Here is a 21535-nt window from a genome sequence, read left to right on the forward strand (position 1 = left end):
ATAAAGAGAGGGTGGCTGTTACTTGATAGGCTTGTGCTCCAATACTACTGAAGGTGTGTCATTTGAAGCAAGACTTGATGACAGATGGCATTTCTGAAAGTAGAGAACTGGGGGGAGCTGAAAGAAATGTTTCTCAGGCTGATGTTAGAGAGGATAAGCAGCAGTCTGGACATGGTCAAGATCAGAGTTACCTAAGGAATGTTTAGAAAATGGCAACTATATTAGCAGTATGATAAGGTGAGGTTATATGAAGTAGGAAGAGAAGCCCGGAAAACCCACATAGGTGACTCTGGCCTGGATGACTAAGGCTTCATGTTTGGTGCAGTAATATTTTAAGAGTATCCTCAGAATGTGTCCCTCACCTATGCTCAGGCAAAACTCTACCCTTCCTTGGATCAGACAGAATAGCCCTAGACTGCTGGGTGCTCAAATCCAACCCATTTGGCTAATTCCTGAGTATCTGCCAACCATTGGTTGGACTAATTATCAGCTCATGATCCAACCCATTTAAACAATAAAACAGTGGGAATAATAAAAGTATAGGTAAAAAGTTATCCCTGCAGAGGAAGGGGAAAGATTTAACTGTTCGGGTTTTGTAATTCCTGTTATCTATACTTAAGACTGTATGAGAATAATAGAAAAATAAAAAGAAATGCTAATGGTGAAGAAACAGATTTTGGTGTAAGCTATTGTCATCTGTCTCTCTGCAGAATGCATTTTAGGCAAAGGAAAGACTAAGGAAACATTCTAGGAAGACTTAATTCCCATGAAAACTATACTTGGTCTGTAGGAACCTATCATTCTACAAGAACCAAGTCAAATTCCATGAGTGATTGGTTAGGTATGCCTGGCCCTAAAGAATCACAGAATGGACCCCAATTTGAAGACTCTGACTCAAAATAGGCTGCTTTAGACTAGCTCAAGATAGTCGAGGAAAACGAGACAAAACAGCAATACCTTTCACACCTTGAATGCAGACCCTTAATTTCACCATAGCTGGTTCTTTCCCCACCTCCAATGAACTCATAAGCCAAGCTAACTATATTTTTAATCACTGTCTACCACTATGGTGTCCAATACGGTAACCACCAATGGCTACTGACCACTTCATATGTGGTCAGTGTGTATGGAAATATGCTCTAAGTGTAACATACACACCAGATCTCAAAGCACAGCACAGAAAAGTAAAATATGCCATGAATAACTTTTAAAATATTGATTGCTTATGGAAATGATAATCTTTTGAATACATTTGGTTAAAGAAAATATATTTTCAAAATTAATTTCAACTTAAAGAAAACTTTCCTTTTAATGAAGCTACTAGAAAAATTAAAATTAATGTTAATCACGTTATAGTTTTATTGGACAGTGCTGGTCTATTTTCCTTACACCTCAGGATACCCAAGGCCTAAAACAGTTAATACATTTCTAATTGAAACTCATCTTAGAAATCTCTCTTCCAATGTTTGATGTCTATAGATAGAAAAAAAAGTAAAGGTCAGGGATACTTGATTGTAACTTCAATCTTAAAAGTATGTATGCTGATAGTGTGAATCATTATAGCACACCCATAATCTGAAATAGATGGCAATGACCTATTTTTTCCAGTTCTAGGCTTACCCAGTGTTAACTCCTTGCAAAACTTACCATTTTCTTTTCCATGCATCAGCAACAGAATAAGATGTAAAGAAAGAGGAAGTGATGCCTACACTACCCAGCCCCTAGCACTGCCATAAAGGGCAGGAAACACCCAATGTCTACATTAAGAAGCTTACACCATTAGCTAGTTTCAGAGCTGTCATGATAAACTAACCCTCCTTATCCAAATCTGGTCCTGTTCTCATTATACATCTCTGTTCTGCCCCATAAAAATGGGGCAAGAACGGGGTGCACTGGACAAAAGTCTCTAGGTTGCTGACCTGACAGAGAATTGATTTACTTAGACTTAGCATCTCTCTCTCCACACCTGACTCAGTGAAAAGTTGCAAACAGTGTTTAAATATTATACTTTCACTTTCAACAAATCACTGTCAATTTCTCCCCGTACCCATTTTTCCAAAGCCTTATGAACAGGTGTTACTGTTGTTTATGATCAGCACAGCAACCTACTGGGAGAAGTGATTCACCGAAAAGTAAAATTGAATATTTTTCCTTCAACATTTGATGAGGATAATACTTCTGGGCACATATGGCAATTGTACCAACATTTCATAGAATCATAAAATCCTAGTTCTCAAAAGAATCTTCTGCAGCTAAAACAAAAGCAATGTGTCAAGCTTGCTATTTATTGTTGGGATATTTAAAAGACAAGATTTTTCCAATTTTTAGATACAGTTATTGAAAAAGCTACAATAAGAAGATGAAGAGAAAAGCAAGAAACCATGAAATACAGGATAACATACGTGAACTAAAAGTGGAAATATATATTTTTAAGTGATTGAAGTAGATATTTCATCTAATCACTATAGCATCCCTGCTCTAATTTTCAGGTGAGTTTCTAATGAAGGGGAGAACGAATCAGTCACAGTTATATGGACATAAATATCTATGACAATTTTTATAGATATTGTGGGCAATTTAGTTATTATCTATCCCACCCTTTATATAATTGAGGAAATTTGTTGGGAGATCAAAATAAATAGTGCACTGGTTTTAGCCATGGTACAAGAAATGCTAACTGGAATGTGCTCTATACAGTCATATAAATAAAGGCTTTTAAGAATTTTTTAAAAGCAATAACCTGTGTTATCATAAGTTTCAGAAAGCTTTGTCTACTTAAAATTGTATAGGTTTTTCAAGGTGGAAACTTTTGAAGTAAGTAATATTTTCCTAAAAATCAGCATTAAGTTCTTTTGCTATCTTTATAGACTTCTTGAGGCTGGTAATTACCTTCTCTTTCAGCTTTCATTTTCACACTTGTGTTTGCATACACTATATATAAAAGTGAGCAAGAAAGTAGAGAGGGATCTTATTTGAAAATATTATTTTTACCCATCTCATAACTAATGAACTTAAAGTACTGAAACGTTTCAACAGAAAAGAAAACCAAAGAGGAAGGAAAAAAAGCTTTTACAGGAAGGCGATGGAGGTCATTTTGTAAACAGTTATTTGAGAACTAATCATGGGAGAGACCTTTCCTTTGATCTTTTCCAAATAAGCCACTTAATATTTTCACGTGTCAATTTCACCATATTTGCAAGTGCCACTCACTCATTCATTCAGGTACTAACCAAGGCTCGCTAAAGCTCCACTGGGAGACACTGACTCCAGGATGATTGTGTAATCCAGGCTGCAATGCAAAACGCATTTATTCTGATGTAAAGTGTTCCTTTCTTTCATATCCAGAGATTATGATTTTGTGACAGTAATTGCTCGGTTATTTATAAAAAGTAAACAAATCACTTATCTACAATAAGTAAGTCATTTATTTATTCTTGGAACTAGCCAGTAAAATTTCAGACAAACTTTTCTTCTAGTATTAACTATTACGACTTGCTTCAAAGAAAAAGTGCTTTTGCAGAAGCCTAGTGACAAACCATAGAAGAACCTATTATCTTCAATTTGGTTTCAAATGTTATTTCAATCTCTTACCTTACTTCTTTGAAGAAATTCTGAAAATTTTTTAAAGTAATAATAAGAAGAAATTACCTAAGAAGAAATTACCTAATCACAATATTTCCTTTTAAGGCAAATATCAGGATTTAGGATATTATGTAATTTATCAGTTCAATTTACTAAAAAAAAGAGGTGCAGAAAATGTTATTAGAGGTAGTTATCCTTGATTTTAACCAAGGATCATTTGTTATGGAGGCATCAAAGTATACCCTAGCTCCAAATTTCATGACCATTATCACCAAAGATTCATGGAATGTATCTTGTTTGTTCTCTTTTCAGAAAGTGTTTTCTGAAAAGCAAATTTAACATCTGACATCATTTGCCTCTTTAGGATTTTAATGGACAATTGTGCTTAAAATCTTATAAGGAAGTGCTCTCAAAACTATCATTTAAAAAATCACATGTGGGTTACTCTCTGTAATAACAAGGGTATTTCTATGTCACAGTGTGCCCGGAACAATCCTGCATACATTCTGGTGGTCCAGGCTCATTATTAGCAGTGCTTTCTTTATCAAAGTGTTCTGGGTTTGGGTAAAAATTACATGGTAAACCTAGCAATAGCCAAAGATCAATTAGAATTCAGACATTTCAAACTTTCTGTTCTTCAGTTCCCTTTTTTTTTTTTTTTTTTTGACCCAAATAGGCAGATTGAACTCAATAACCTTTAAGGGCTTTTGTAGAATTTTAACATTCTGTGATTCTTCATTCTAGCTGAATTGTAACTGGATGATTCAGGTAAAAGCTAATTTGGAGCATTTGACTTTTAGTTGTCAGACTGAACTTGTAACATTCAGTTAAAAGGGAAGGTATACAACTTTTATTCAACATGAGTTAGTATTTCATTTATATATATGTGTATTCATATATAAATATATATGGATATATGGATATACATGTATATATATATATGTATATACGCATATATAGTATATGTATTTAAATTGAAGTTTTAGTTTGAAAGTACTTTAAAGTTTTGAATTACTTAAAGTAGGACTTAGAAGAATTACCAAAATAAACCCATGAAAACCATCATTTGTAGGATTAGACAAGTTCCTTTTTGCAATAATAAATCAGCAAAATATAGAAACTCAAAAAGACAAAATAGTTTTGTGGAATGAAGAGGTATAACTCTTTAGTATTAATTAGTCTAAGCTTGATGCTTTCTATAATAAATTTTTACAACATCAATACAGTATTATGGAGGAGAAACGCTGAAGTTGAATTTTTGTGTAGTAAAACCATACAAAAAGAATTTAATGGAATCTGTAGATTATATTTTTGTATATACACACACAGTATCATTCATAAGCATGATGTACATGTGATGCTCTATAAACATGATGTTCTGCATAGTATTAGAAACATTTTCTTTTGTAAAATGTTATTTTCATAGCACTGAGTTTGAAGACTTTATTTTTGGAATGTGTACGTATTTTCTTTATAAAATGATAGAGCTACTGAGGTATTTCCTCTGTTGTGTCACCTTTAGGACTTACTATGTGAAGTACTTCTTAGAAATTGCTATGCCACAGTGTCCAGAATTTTAACTATTCTTTAAACACTTCTAAAACACTTCATAAATAGAAAGTGTATTGGGGTATATAACATCAATATATATCCAACTTTATAAAACACACTGAGTTCAGTTATCTCTAGAACCATGCATATATTATTCACCATAAAAGTTCTACTCAGTGTCAATAAAGTAAACATTTTTGTAAGAAATCTAGGCAAACCACTGGGGAAAACCTGTTCGTGGAATATATGTTAGAATAATTTGCCCCAAGAATATTACATGAAGGCAGAATCTGCTAAAATATTTGATATTAATTCATTCATCTGATTTTTTAACACTGTAAGAGTACCAGTGGCCAGGAAAATAGATTATCAAAATAGGAAATTACAAATATGAAACCTATAATGATGGAAAGTAGAGACGTTTTCTAAGTAATTAGTACAATTCTCAAAAATACTTTTCTACGATTTCTTATGTTTTCTCAGTTAGATACATTTTATGAAGGGAAAAATTATGCTGAAAAATCCCTTGAAATTCTAATTTTTTAAAGTAAATTTATTAAAGCAGGGAATAAGCCATTTAGTCAAATCTCAGAGAGGGAAAATCATATTAATTATGTATATTTCAATGTGTATTCATAAATGCCCATTGCATAAACCTCATAGTAACCTATGTTACCCACGTAAACATCATTTGGGGTTAAGAGAGAAAATATTGAATAGGGCACAATTTAAAATCATTAGTGAGCAAAATCAGACATGGCAGAAATAAAAGACTTTGAACTCCGACACACTGAATATAGAAAAATGAGGTATTGGAGTCATTTGACAGCTGATACCTACTGGTAACCAGAGGCCCTGAAAAGACAACTTAAAAGATATTTGAACCTAATGTGTGCGTGTCTATGTGCTTGTGTGTCCACATGTATAAATAAAGTACTAACCTACTAGTTATCTCTTTTTACTCTCAGCCTGTCAAAAAAACCTGTCAGCTGCAAAGGCGATAAGGGGGGCAGTTTAAAGAAGATACTGGAGCCTTAAGCTTCTTAATGTGCCAAGAATCAATCCCATGAAAGCAAACAACTTGAAAAAGGGTTATATGTATTTAGGAAAGCTCTCAGGCTCCCTTCCCGCTCCGCTCCAGCCAGAGCGAGTGTTCAAGTTTTCTCACCCTGATGACCCCTGAAGCAGCCCAGAGGGATTGCAAAACAAGGCCGTTACACAAGGCAGCTTGCTAATTGAGAAGTTGATCGGGGGTAGAGAAATCCTGCTTTACCACGTTAAGTGTCGAAATCAAGCATGACTAGATTGACGTCGCCAAATCACCGTCTGGAGGCCACTCCACGCCAGGAGCAGCCGGGCTTTTCACACCTGATAGGCCCTCACTCTATCTACATCAAGTCACATTAAGAAAGGAATGTATTACGGAACTGGAGCCCGCGCCCAAAGAGCTTACTCCACTGCCTAATTGCTACTTCTCCGCTTCCTGCAAGAAACAAACCTGTCCGGCAGCTTAAACCTGTTCCCCCTGGAAAACCAGCATTCCTCCACCCACTCTGCTGATTTTTGTTATAATCCGGTTATAGCACCAAACCCCGGAATGAGTTAGGGGAACGCAGTAGGGTTAGAAATGTCATATTACGCATCTCAATGACATTGATTTAAATCACAGAACCCCTGGAACAGTTTTATAAACAGTGACTTTTTAAAGCTTTTGTTTTCTTCTTCTTCTTCCTCTTTTTTTCCCCCCTTTTAAATGAAATTGCAGACTCACGATGTATGATCAGTGAAATGCCTGAAACCAGATAGTGATTTAGACTCCACACCGGTATGAGGAAGAGACTGGAGACCTTCTGCTTTTGAACTCTGAGTCCCCAGTCATGGCTTTGCTGCTCTCCAACCTAAAATCCCCTGTGACAGATGGCATAATAGATATTCCCGACAGCCCATACTGGCAGGCTGATATTACTTGGTATTTTTTTCTACGCTCTGTTTCTGACAGGTTCAAAGCACTTAACCAACAAAGTGTTTTAGGTGGGGAGGTGCAGTGAGAACCTGAATAAGGAACTTCCCCCTATTTCTAACACTTTCAAATTAAATTAAAAAAATTTTTTTTACCACTTTTCAATTTTAAATCTCAGTTTTCTTACTGAGACGATGGGGTTAATTTCAATCTGTCCTCTATTAACTACAGGGCACACAGGGAAATAAATAGCCTTTATTCCAACTGCAAGGATTTTTTTTTTTTTGGCCATTAAAAAGCATTCTTTTATAAACTTCTAATGTGAAAATTAATCTTTCCCATACTTATTTGCGAGGTGGTGGGTGAAAGTCATTTTCAGGGTGGGGAAACTGAGGCACAGAGGTAACAGTGACTCACCTCAGATCTTAGTCAATTAGTAGCAGTGATGGAAACCTGGAAGTCTATGTTTTCTGACACCCAGACTGGTGCTCACTCCGTATGAGACTTCTTGCCCTTAATCCAAGTATGATGGATAAGATATTGTGATAAACTGGTAACAAAGAGAAACAAACAAAAAACATACAAGGGAAAAGGTATTTTCTTACCTTGCAAATGATGACGGGGCAATCCATTGTACTCTACAACCCAAAGCTGACTTCCAAGTTATAATCTAAACTTACTATGATACTTGTCATATATTTATAAAAAGCTCAACATTCTCTTTTAGAGCTCAAAATTAGTAAACAAACCCACAAGAATTAAACCCCACTAAAATTGAGGATTTACTGATTTTAGAAAACACAAACATAAGATCAGTTTTCACACTGAAGTTAAACCTGTCTACAATAGAATTTTTAATGGACCAAGCAACTAAAAGACTAACTTCCCTCTGAAAATAATACCTCATCCAATTAGACAAACCTGTCAAAAGATTTTCCTGTGCTTATATTGCAAAGAAACATCTCAAATCAACATCAATATGAAAGCTGGTCAATTATGTAAGGGGTTAGCACGTAAAGGTGAATGTTTATTCAGCCCTGACTCTGCACCTGACACTGTTGTAAGCATTTTACATGGGTTGTCTCATTAATCTTCACAACAGCCAAATTAGCAGGTGGCAGTTTATTCCCCCATTTTATAGATGAGGAAAATGTCGCATTCAGAATTATGTAACATGCCCAGGGGCACAGGGAGAGTTAATAGGAGAGGTAAACTTCACAGATTCCTGCTCTTGCCTCAATAGAACAGAAGGAATCTCAGAGGCAATTTACCACTTCTTAAGGATCCCTTTTCACTTCCTGACCTCTCAAAAGTGCTTATGTTTAAAGCCAAAATCTGTCTCTCTAGATCTTTCACTCACTGCGGACTTACAGCACAAGTCTAGATCTCCTTCCGCAGAATACCCCTCTCTTCTGCAGCCTACATAACCACATCCCTTCATATTGGATGCTGACATGTCAGAACAATCTGCAAATCCCTCAAACCAGAGGTCTCAAATTCATCTTTGACTCCTCCTCCACTCTTCAAACTCTCAAAGCCAACCCTCCCAGTTCTCTTTCTTTAATGCTGTATGGCATATCCCTTTCTTCTTCTGTCTCAGTAACTCAACTTTAGCATGCATCATTTCTGCCCTGGACTCACACAGTAGGACTTCCTAGCTGAATATCTCTTCTACCAGCCTGTCCCAACCTGCTCTTCACTCTCCATGCTGCAGCCAGCTACTGTTCTATAACATAGATCCAATGTGTTGCTTCTGCCTACATAGCCCTCTATAGCTCCCCACTACATGAAGGATAAAGACATAAAGGCACAAAAGGGCCAACCTGTCTGTCCCCAGTCTTGTCTGTCTTCTCTTCCACAGCTGTGCCTCCTCCCCAACATGCTCTGGTTTCATGCCTGATATCCTATCAGTCCTGTGTGTTAAGCCCCTACTACATCTATTCTTCTAGCAAACTACTGCTCCTTTTCCACATTCAGAGCAAATGTCACTGGATCTAACTCCCTCTGATTATCCTGAGCAAAGTGAATAACACCCTCTGTTGGATAGCTAACCACTTGTTTTCAATCACTATATGGACCTCACAACATTTGTACCAGCTTCTTTTTAAAAAATATTTTTAAAATTTATTTTTGAGAGAGGGAGAGCAAATGGGGGAGGGGCAGAGAGAGGGTGACACAGGATCTGAAGCAGGCTCTGCACTGACAGCAGCGAGCCTGACTAACACGGGGCTCAAACTCACGAACCGTGAGATCATGACCTGAGCTGAAGTCAGATGCTCAACCAACGGAGCCATCCAACTGCGCTTCATTTGTACCAGCTTCTCTTCCTCTGTCTCTTCCTTGCTGGATAGTAAGCTCCCTGATACTATGTGCTCTCCTTTACCTAACACGTCTTATTCCCATGCCCTGCAGTTACGGAACTACATAGCAGGGACATAACTGGAAATTAGCATTCTCTCCTTGTTCACTTTCCTTGTTCACTAATTAGATTTCATATAGGAATTTTACTTATACCTGCTAGATTAGTACCAGCTATTTTTAAAATCCTATTTTGAACCCGATGTACAGTGGATATAAGACTTCTAGGCAGACATCAAAAATAAATTATTTAGAAGCCATTACAGGAATCAGACCACCCTCCCCCTGTCCTTACCTGAACTTTACCTTATAGAAATAAGTTAGTAAGGGGCACCTGCGTGTCTCCGTTGATTAAGTGTCTGACTCTTGATCTTGGCTCAGGTCATGATCTCACAGTTCAGGAGTGTGAGCCCCACATCGGGCTCTGTGCTCATGGCATGGAGCCTGCTTGAGATTTCGTGTCTCCCTCTCTCTCTCTGCCCCTCCCCGCCTGTGCTCACTAGTGTGTGTTCTCTCTCTCTCAAAATAAATAAACTTAAAAAAAAAAAAAGAAAGAAAGAAGCTAATAAGGACAAAGCTGCACTGAGAAAGCTACACCAGCACCGTGTTAGGCAACATCATTATCTGTTTGCCAAAACTCAGCACAAAATAGGTCTGTCTTTGATCACATTCCAGATGGTATGGAATTGTCACTAAATGTGGGAGAAACTTATAACTGGTATCATCTCTACCCATATCTGGTATATTCTTTTTTTTTATTATTTTTTTTAAATGTTTATTTATTTTTGAGACAGAGAGACAGAGTGACAGAGTGTGGGCAGGGAGGGGCAGAGAGTGAGGGAGATGCAGAATCCGAAGCAGGCTCCAGGCTCTGAGCTGTCAGCACAGAGCCCAACATGGGGCTTAAGCTCATGGACTGCAAGATCATGACCTCAGCCAAAGTCGGACTTGTTTAACTGATTGAGCCACCTAGGCGCTCTGTACCTGGTATATTCTTTACCATCATTGCCCCATTACTTTACAGAGTAACAAAAGGCACAGGTCATGATATTATATAAGTAATTAAGGCAGGCCACTCTGGGGGTACACAGGCACACTCAATTTGATTGCCCTGAGGAAGCACACCACCTTCTTGTCCTCAAGATCCATCTTCTAAATCTCACTTCCAGCTTCCATTTCATTCTATTCCACTCCCTCCTCTAGCCCTCCACTCACTATTTATGGAGTATCTACGACCTGCAAGTTCTCTACTAGATGCTGGATACAATAAAGCAAGTATGGCACTGCCTTGCCCTCAGAAGGTTTACAGTCTAGTGCTGGAGAGAAAAATAGGTACAACAACAACAAAGTAGATTCTCTTCTCATAACAAACCAGTCTGCCCACATCTGGAAGAGGATTTCCTTAAAGCACGAATTTCTTCTTTTTAACTGTTCAGCGACTTATAATGACTCCTGATTATGCACATTACATTCATTCTGCCCAGTATGCCTCTCTAGACCAATTTTTTTAGGACCACAGCTCTCTCTTTCCTCCAAATGAACCACTGAATTAGAGTTGCCAGATTTAGGATTCCCAAATATTGCATGGGGCATACTTGTATAAAAAAAATAAATAACCCATTGCTTACCTGAAATTTCATTTCGACTGGGGATCCTGTACTTTGTATAGCAACTCTACACTCAATTGCACCAGCCTATTTGCCTCACTAAGTTTCCAGTGGTTTCCAATGCTCAGGTAGGCGGCTACTTGTATGTGAAATGCCTTTTCTCCCCATCTCTCATGCCAATCCCACTTCCTTCCAGAAGTCTTCCCAGGCAACAGACACTGTGGTATTCTTTGAACTCTTATAGTTAATTAAACTTACAGAAAATATTAAGTAACTACCTAAAGTGACAGTATTGCAAATTTCTCAAATTCTTTGACACTGGCCATTGAGGGGATTCTAGGAGAACTTCTTTTTCTTCTAAAAGTCATATAAACTACTGAAGTTTGAAAAATACCATTGTACTTAGTTCACTCGAACAATATAAATTCAAAACAACTTCCCACCTCTTCAATGTTAAATGGATTGGGGGAAGAGGGGAAGAGTTGGGTAGAAAGGGAGATAGAGGGGGAGGAGAAGAGGCAGTGCTCTCTTAGGTACAAACCTATCTCACCCTGGCCCAGGCTCAATTCTGACCCTAAAAATTTCACAGCACTACGGTAACTACATCACCTCATGAAAAGAATGTATTCAAGAAGAAATAATTCATAGCTCTATATTTAATAAAGTCTCATTTGAAATAAAAAGCAAAAAAAAATGTCCTTTATTCCAATGAAATATATTGCATTGTTAAGGTCTAGTATATTACACTTATACACACTCTTGACAGAATATATCATTGCAAATGGGTGACCTTTTCCAACCCAAACACTCTCTAGAGCCCAGTTTTTAAAAAAGGCATTGATTACAAAGGTCATAAACTTCCATAGGGATTTTTTTTAAAGAGAACAAAAATGTATTTTCTAGCATTAAATTGTATATATATTTTTTTCCCTTACATACACATTATTAATATATTTAGGGGAACCATTATGAAATGGCTTGGCTGTTTTCCATCAGGCTTAAGAAACCAAAGAACAAAGAATTGCCTAAATTTCTCTTTTTGTTCACAAAATGATTACCAGAAAAACAAGGGGTATGCTTCGCAGGGAATTGTTTCATGAGCCTCAGAACAGAATTAAAATTGAGTGTGTCCGATGCTACTGATAAGAAACAAGTGTCCTGGTAGGTACTTCTTCCCTCCCAGGTGTATATTTAATTGAGAATTTAGCAATGGTATACCAGTAGCTTAAAAAGATTACACAGATGTGTAAGGGAATAGTTCCCTCAGTTCATATGGGCAACATTATGGAACATTATGACCTATGATCCCCGCGCAGTTAAAGCACAGCCAGTGAGAAAGTGTTCTGGCGGCACATTGTCTGGATTTGAATCCTAGCTCAACCACTTGCACCTTGGGAAGTGTGGCTAAATAACTTAAACATCCTGTGCCTCAGTGTCTCTAGGACAAGTATAATAGTAGTCTCCAAAGACTAAATGAGATTATGTCTGTAAAACACTGCACAGTTCCTAGCTCATAAAAAAATACCTCAAATATCATACTAAAATATAGGATACACAAGGGCAAAGATTTTTGTTTGTTCTTCTCACTGCCATGGTCCCAGTCCTTGGAACTGTATCTGAAATACAGTAGATCCTAAAAAATATTTTCTATCATCTGAGTCTCACTTTTGTGGACTTAATTTCACAACGTTAAAACAAATCCTCCTAATTCCATTGCTATTATAGAAGCTCTTGGTCCAGCTGAATTTTTTTCTGTACTTACCCAGTTTGTATAAACAGAAAAATGTAGGACAATTTTTTTAGCAGCTTTCTTTAAAAGCATTTCTCATACGAATGCTGGAATCTAAAATCTATGTATTTTTTAAGTTTTTTTTTTAACCTTTCAGTGAATTTCTTCTTTTCTCCATTTTTAATGAGTCACTTTTGGCATAGAGTAAAAGTACAAATTCTATTTACCTTGTGTTTTATCCGGCTACTCTGCCAAATTTTCTTATTGATTCTTGAGTTTTCCCAATTTTCTGCAAGGGCAATAGTTCACTTTTTAGTATTTATACCGATTACTTCATTTTCTATCTTGCTACATTAGCTAGAGCCTTTAACACAACATTGAATAAAAGTGACAAGAGTGGACATCCCTGGCTTTTTCCTGATTTTAAGGGGAATGACTTCAGTATTTAACTGTTTTGTGCTTGCTAGTAGGTTTCAGCAAATATTCTGAATTTATTTAACTGGTTTCCTCCTATTTCTCTTTAGCTGGAAGTTAGAATGGTGCTGCATTTTGTCCATTGCCTTTTTGTCACATGTTGTTAGAGCCTTGCTGTTTGCCTTTTAGTTTGATACTATGAATTGGATTTATTGGTTTGTAATGAAGCAGGTTTTAGTTTGTAATGAATTGGGTTGAAGCATGTCCTTGTGTTCATTCCTTGCATTCTAGAAATAATCTTACCTATTCCTAGTGTATTATTCATGTTATACATTGACAGACTAGTTGCTAATACCTTCCAAGTTTTCAAATCTGTAATCATAGGTAAAGTTACTTGCTATATATTTTAATATTCTCTTAATCAGGTTAAGGCACTATATTAGCATTATTTTAATTTTGTGTAAGTTGGTTTTAGATATTCTGAGCTTGATTTTCCTATGGAACATTCAACTGCAGAGGCCAAGTAAGTTGCTAGATATACAAGGCTGAGGCTTGGTGGGGTGTAACGGAATGTACGTAGAGATTTAACAACCAGCACATTATGAGCAGGAATTAAAACCATGCAGACAGATATCTCCTGGAAAAGAGAAGTTATACCTCAATAAGATCAGTCTTCCTTCACTCTTTTAAGCGTCCGATGGGGATGAGACACCCAGAAAAAATCTGAACTGTGTAGGCTCATGGCATGCCAGATAGTAGAAAGCTTTTAAAAATGAGTGATCGACACTATTAAAAGAGGAAAGAAAATATACAATGATCCTTGGGATAATATCCATTGGTTTTAGCAATTAGATATCAGGGAGAGAAATTTCAGTAAAGGTAGAAGCCAGATCACAAGTGGATGACACACAATTGAGGTTGAGGAAGTTTAGATGATGAGGGTCGATTATACTTTTAACAATTATGGACAATAAATGAATTGGACAATACCAACATATATTTGGGAGAAAGATTTTTTTTTCAGACTGGGAAAATCTACAGTATATTTACATATCAAGTGTTAAGACTTTCTAGAAGATACTAAAGATACCTAAGAAAAAGGAGATACTTCATAAAAAGAAGACCCACAGGATATTGAAGGGAATGGAGCCCAAAGCCATTGGGTTGGCCTTAAAAGAAGCAAGGACACTTCATCCACAAAGATGAGATAAAATAATTTAAAAATAAGTGGAAAAGTAGACGAAATGTAAATAGTGACAAAAAACTGATTCATTTCAAGTCTTATAGTTTCAATTTTGAAGGAGGCAATGGCACCTGCTGAGAACAAGGAGACAGGACACTTGTCCAGAGAAAGGGCCTTAAGGGGAGCTGTGAATGTTCAGCAGGGCTTTAGAAGGTCATGGGCAAGGGTGGTAGCCAAGGACAAATAAATGACTCATCACTAGAGGCCTGGTTAGAATTACTCGTGGGAGCATCAATCTGTATTCTATTTGTTTCCAGCAATGCTCAGCCACGCTATAGGAATGGAAAACAAAAGTGCTATACCAATGCCAGGTTGCTAGACAAGAGCTAGGCATGGTAGAAGAGGATGGAAAGGAGGTTCAAATGATCAACAATGGGGTTCAATGCTGGGCAGGGAAGGGTCAGAAAATCTGACAGATTTGACTAAATCAGGAGAAGAGAGACATACTGGAAGATCTGAATGTCTGAAATTAAAAAGCAGTTTTAGGGGCGCCTGGGTGGCGCAGTCGGTTAAGCGTCCGACTTCAGCCAGGTCACGATCTCGCGGTTCGTGAGTTCGAGCCCCGCGTCGGGCTCTGGGCTGATGGCTCAGAGCCTGGAGCCTGTTTCCGATTCTGTGTCTCCCTCTCTCTCTGCCCCTCCCCCGTTCATGCTCTGTCTCTCTCTGTCCCAAAAATAAATAAATGTTGAAAAAAAAAAATTAAAAAAAAAAAAAAAAAAAAAAGCAGTTTTACTGCAAGTGAGATAAGACAAAATTCCGGCATTTAGGATTCCCGAGATGGAATATTTTTAAGGACAAGCAGCTGTGATCCTGGGAATGGAGGGATGATGTTCAGCAGTAGGGTTAAGGAGGTTCAACAAGTTAAGGGCTAGGTTTCAGATGGGGAGATTACAACCTCCCCAAATTATGGCAAGAGAGAAATGACAGGAGTGAGAAAAGAAAGGGCAACAGGTAGTGTAACCAGACTGTATGAATTTTATAGGAGGATGCATTTTTACTAATGAGTGGAGATGGTCGTGTGTATCCAAGATAATGCCAGCTTTTCCCTCTCGGCTTCCTGAAGTATGAGATTTCAAAGAGTAAGTAGTACTGTGCCCTACTGACAGCGAAAAGGAAAACTCCTCCCCTAAAGGAGAGGCAGGTTTCAGTTAAAGCAATGGATGAATCCAGTTAAGACAATGCTTTGATGGAAAAGAGCATCTTGCTAAAGATTGTGGACATAGCAAAGATTATTAATGGTGACATGAAGTTTCCAGAGGACTCAGCAGAAAAATGTTGAATCAAGGTAATGGTAGATATATCCAGCGAATGAGGAAAAGAACAGAAATCAGAGGATTAGAATTAACACTGGCGGCTGACAGGGTAGTGGTAATGGATCTACCTTGCACTTGGTGATGAATAACTATAAGGTTGAATTTCAGGGCCTGTTTAGAAGTAGATGGCCCCCAATATCTTAACTCTGGCACAGTGAGGGTTCCAGAAAATATCTTGTTCAATCTCAGGGAAATTATAATGGCCATGAGGTTCGAGAAGAGGCAAAAGAGCTCTTTTCTCAGGAGGGCTGCCTCCCACCTCACAGACCAGTGATTTCTCCACGGTAGTTTCCCCCCTTCCAATCACTGAAACTATTTCATTTAAGCGATGTCAAAAAGCATCCTCCCATGAAATAAATAGCTCCAGATATCATAAAAAAATACGGTGAGAGGATACAAAAGTCTGGAGAATATATTAACATATGCAGTTGCGGACAGTTGTTAGAAAGTAAGTTTGGATTTGAGCTTCCTAGAAGACAAAGAAAAGAGGGAAAATGTAAACATTCACAAGGCCCAAGAAAAACACCATTGAATCAGTTAGAGTCCCAGGAACTTTTCTTACTCTAAGATGCTGAGAAATTTCAACAGTGAGTCTGCAGGACATTGTGTGATACAGTAAACAAAACCCACCAGAGTGTCCCTAAGACACTGAAAATTTTGCGGCTGTTTATTAAAATACTCTTCAACACAGGATAATGGCAAAAATCCTGATGTACAATCCTGTGAAAAATTTTGAGGCGTCAAGGTCAAGTGCATAGCTCCCTGGAATAACCCAAAGGATATATTTAAGACTATCGGAAGGAAGAGCTTACCATCCAGTTTTTCGGGTAATCTAACATAAATACCATTTTCTTCAGATAATTTAAGATGAGAATTTTAAAGAAGCATTTCAAGTTGTAACCTCTAGTAAGAACACAGGGTGTGGAGGTAGCATGATATAAGAAAGTCTACCTATGGAATTTAAGGAACGTAACTAAAGCACACGCACAGATAGAGAGTCATTGCATGACTGTGGCAAAGAGAGCCAAGGATCCCAGTCTTCCTCAGCAAGCATGTCTGGGTTTTCTCCAACAGCTGAGTCACAGAGGCCCTGCACAATGTGTTTGGACAAATTTCACAACAGTCGTTACCCTCCGTGTTCACAGAAAAAAAAAATCTGTTGTATAATATTTCAGATTCAGGCCAACTGAATTCTGGAGGAGATCTGCAAAGACACTGTATTTCATCTTTGGACATCCTTTCTTGGAAAGCCCAAGTGCCTCCCAAGGCCCAATCCTAGGCATGGCCCGAAGACTATACCATCAAGGTACAGAATGCAAGATACACATCTTTGATTCTCCATAGCAGTGGAAAATGCTTTTCTATTTCTCTGATACCCAAGTTAAGCTCCTTGAAGCTCAGATTATTTATTGCATTACTTTTGTAACCTTCCTCCCCAAGGAACATGTAATCTGTACACAGTTGGCATCAAATATTACTGGATGGCAGATTTCTTTTTAAAATGGTAAAATTAGATAATACATCTCATCTAAATTCATGGAATTTTCTCCCCTAATAATAGAGCCATGTGATAGCTTAAAAAACACATGCTTTATCATCACTCAGTAGTAGTTTATTCACTAGAACATTTTGCATTCTTCTGAAATTCAACATATTTCATCACATCTCTTATTTGTTTATTTTCCTTCTCAAAAGGACTTGTTACAAATCCAATGCATTTAACCACCAAACTATGCCCATAACAGTACCTAGACAAGAGCATACATTTTAAGTTGTAATTGTGGGTGCTGCTGAACTGTCAATCTCAAATATATTTATAAGCTGCACACACAAAAATGAAATGAACACAGTGATTCAGATTAACCAGCTCTGACTACACATTTTAAGAAAATCACTGGGTGTGCCTAGGATCCAATGCTAACAATTTGTTACGCATCATAGTGTTACAGCTTTCTAAATGGTAAGTAACTGTTTAAAAATTCCAAAGCATTCTTAAAATGTTTCACTTAAACATTTCTGCAATAAAATCTTATTGAACTGTTGCTTTCATTAATTTTCTACAGACTAGAGAGCAAGGAATTCAACTTCGATTTTTTTTTCTTTTAACTTTGCCTACTACCAGCAAATAAACTGTGCCTCTTTTTTAAATAAACCCCTGGCCTTGAGTTTTGGCCCCTTAATAGTAGCCTACATGGTTGACTACCCTTGGTGTTAAATTTTCTTAAATTGTATTTCTGTCAGTGTATCATTTTTTTTAAGCAATGGACCCTATAATAGCAAGCACTGGTCTGTCAAGAGTGCATTTTAACAGCACGACACAAGTATTTTTCACTACAGGAGACAAACAATGATATGTATTACATGCAGTAAACACTGCTTTTGGTACACAGGGTTCTCTTAGCATTTATCTGTCTAAAATCTCACTGTGTCCTGAATAGGGGAGTGCGGGGGGAGAGGGGATGAACCCAGCCTCATATTAATATTGCCGGTGGCTACAGTACAGCATTAGAACGAGCCCACTGCCTTGCCACATTTCTCATGAAAGAAAACCTTGATTTCATATTAAAAGAACAAAGCAAGGCATATTAGCTCATGCTTACAGAGTCCTCCTCTTTCAAACAACTATTACATCTTTCTTTTACAACTCTTTCCCCACGTATCCAGACTCCCCCCCACTTAGTCAGAAGTATCACTACCAAACAACTTTCAAAGGAGCTTAAAAAGCTTTTAAGAAATAACAGTGCTCTCCAAATTGGGGGTGCATAAAGCCCAGGGATGCTTAAACAATGATCAGCATTTCAGTTTCTATTTATTGTATGTATATCTTACCCTTTAAAATAGTTTTTCTACTTTAAAAAATGTGCCATGGAGTATTTAAGATTTATAAATATATATTTAAATTAAAGGTATATACTTAAACTTCTTTAGGAATAAAGGGACATAATCAAAATGTTTAGGGAACACTGTGAAAAAGCACATCAGAAAAAAGATACTGGCATTCAATTGTCCTTGCCACCTGAGGAAAAAGATGCAAAAATCAAGACTATGAAGGAAACCTGGGTGGCTCAGTTGGTTAAGCATCAGACTTCAGCTCAGGTCATGATCTCCTGGTTTGTGAGTTTGAGCCCTACATCAGACTCTCTGCTGTCAGCATGAGCCCACTTCGGATCCTCTGTCTCCTTCTCTCTCTGCCCCTCCCCCCTCCTAAAAATAAATACACATTAAAAAAAATTTTTTTAAAGACTACAAAGGAAACTTAAAGCAAGCTGAAATTTTATATATAATTCTTCCCTATGAGATATTAAATAAAATGCTTTACAAGGGCCACAGAATTTTCACAGGCTAAAATGTGGAGTGTGGGCGTAGAAGATATTTCAGAAGGCTTTGTTAATCTTAATTTAACAAATTCTAATAATGTCCACCATGGAATATTTTTTCCTATATGGCTTTCAGGTGCATATGGGATTTAGGTATTTCTTCAACTATCTCCTTTGTAAACGAAAACTTGGTAAAAGATCTTATAATAGTAGTCACTTTTCATATTCTTGATTATTAATCATCCTTAAACAACATATCTCAATCGATTTCTTTAACCTTCTCCTTATGTTTAATTTTCCAACTATCTTATCTTCATAACTCAGTGCCATTCTTTTTTTCTTTATAACAACAGAGACTCACATTGGAGGATCCATCAGTGTGTTCAAATCTTTCCCTATGGTATTTCATTGACACCTGACAATTCTATGTCAGGGACAATTGTCCCTGACAATTCTATGAATGGGTCTCTCACTCCTAGTTACAACTGAGTAAACTGAGGCTTGGAGAGGTTGAGTAACTTGCCTAGGAATATACAGCTGGGATGTACCAGGAACAGGGTGGATTTCAAATCTGGACTCCTCACCATTATACTACCTGACATGCCTCTAAAACTCTAAGGATTAGATCTAGCCTCACTTAGCTTGGGAGATGCTTCGGGAATTAACAAGAACTAGTGTGGCTTTTATCTTTTTATAAAGCGATACAGAAGGTAAAAACCAGCAGATGAATGCATCCTACTAGGAATAGGTCACTGATTTGCTATTAGTGATAGTTGGTGAGGAAGGGGCAATACCCAATGTGGTAGAACAATAAGAAATAAGAAATACACAGTAAAATGATTTCAAATACACTGTCTGTGTTAAAATGAATGTAGGATAAGCTTGTGACTAGAATCACTGTAAAAAACTGAGTTGTGTTGAAATGAAAGTCTCTGTTTATCCTCCAGTAGATAAATCCTCCAAGGAAAATGAACAAAATATTTTTTTCAACTTAAAATCTATAACTTTTTCTCAAGTCAGTGTAGAAATCTACCATTAATCAAGAACACAAGTCATTTAAGAACTTGAGCCAAATAAGCAAGTGATCTCTATTGCAAAGGATTGTTAGTTTAATAACTACTATTAACAACATTATTTAAATACCAAGCAAACTGTTAGGTCAAGATCAAGCAACTTTTCCTTAAAATCAAGCTCAAATTGATGCACTTTGGTAGGTGAGAATCACAAAATGATTAGGAAAACAGGTCTTTAACTCAACCAGGACAAGATGGCAGTTACTACAGATGCCCCATCTGCCCCCCCCCCCCCAAAAAAAGGAGGGCTGCTAGAAATTGTAACAAAAAGTAGCACTAAGGATGTATAAGGTGATGGTAGGACTTAAGACCTGTAAAGCCAGATGGGACTAGAGCATACTATGCAAAGCAAAATAAGTCAATCAGAGGAAAGACAAATATATGATTTCACTCATATGTGAAATTTAAGAAACAAAACAGATGTACATCGGGGAAGGGAAGGAAAAATAAGATACAAACAGACATGGAGACAAACCATAAGAGACTTAAATATAGAGAACTGAGGGTTGGTGGAGCAGAGGTGGGTGGGGGATGGCTAAATGTGTGTGACGGGCATTAAGGAGGACACTTGTTGGGATGAGCACTGGGTATTGTAGGTATGTGATGAATCACTAAATTCTACTCCTGAAACCAACATGATACTGTATGTTAACTAACTTGAATCTAAATGTAAAAAAATCTAAATCTAAATATTAAAAAAAATGTCAAAGTTTAAAACCAAAAAAAGAAAAAAGAAAAAAAAAACTTGTAAAGCCACTTGGCCACCACCTTCTCTCTCTTTCTGAAAAGTACATTTTAGATTTTGTGAGGAAGCATAGATGGCTTGGCCACTGTTTTGAAAGCTCACCCATTCATGCTGTACCTCTTTGTAAGTAAGATTCAAGGCACATTAGCACAGCTTCTAGGCCAATACCCAGGCTGCATCCCAGCCCATTTTGTAAATGTAAATACAGGCTGAAGTACTTTGATTTGTATTTAAAGTTTAAAGCTATTTTTTTTCATTTTTAAAAGCAAAGCCGGTTTGTACATACAAATCCCACTCTCACAAATAGAAATTCATATTAATCTTTTAGTTTTGAAGATTAATCCTTAGCTCTTCTTGATGTGAAACTACAATTAGTGAACTGGGGTTAGTTTACAAATGTGAAACAGGAGTATAAACAGAGCGGTTAGGTAACATTTGCCCCATCTCATCAAGAATTAAATTAAGTTGGGGCGCCTGGGTGGCGCAGTCGGTTAAGCGTCCAACTTCAGCCAGGTCACGATCTCGCGGTCCATGAGTTCGAGCCCCACGTGGGGCTCTGGGCTGATGGCTCAGAGCCTGGAGCCTGTTTCTGATTCTGTGTCTCCCTCTCTCTCTGCCCCTCCCCCGTTCATGCTCTGTCTCT

General features: G+C 37.4%; 1 protein-coding gene across 5 annotated transcripts in view; it reads right to left on the reverse strand.

Annotated features, from left to right (window-relative positions):
- Positions 1-21535, reverse strand: part of LMO3 (LIM domain only 3) — a 57948-nt gene that overhangs the window by 18486 nt on the left and 17927 nt on the right. The gene's annotated exons all lie outside the window — the stretch shown is intronic.

The sequence above is a fragment of the Prionailurus bengalensis genome, chromosome B4 (genome assembly GCF_016509475.1).
Source record: "Prionailurus bengalensis isolate Pbe53 chromosome B4, Fcat_Pben_1.1_paternal_pri, whole genome shotgun sequence".
NCBI classification, from domain to species: Eukaryota; Metazoa; Chordata; class Mammalia; order Carnivora; family Felidae; genus Prionailurus; species Prionailurus bengalensis.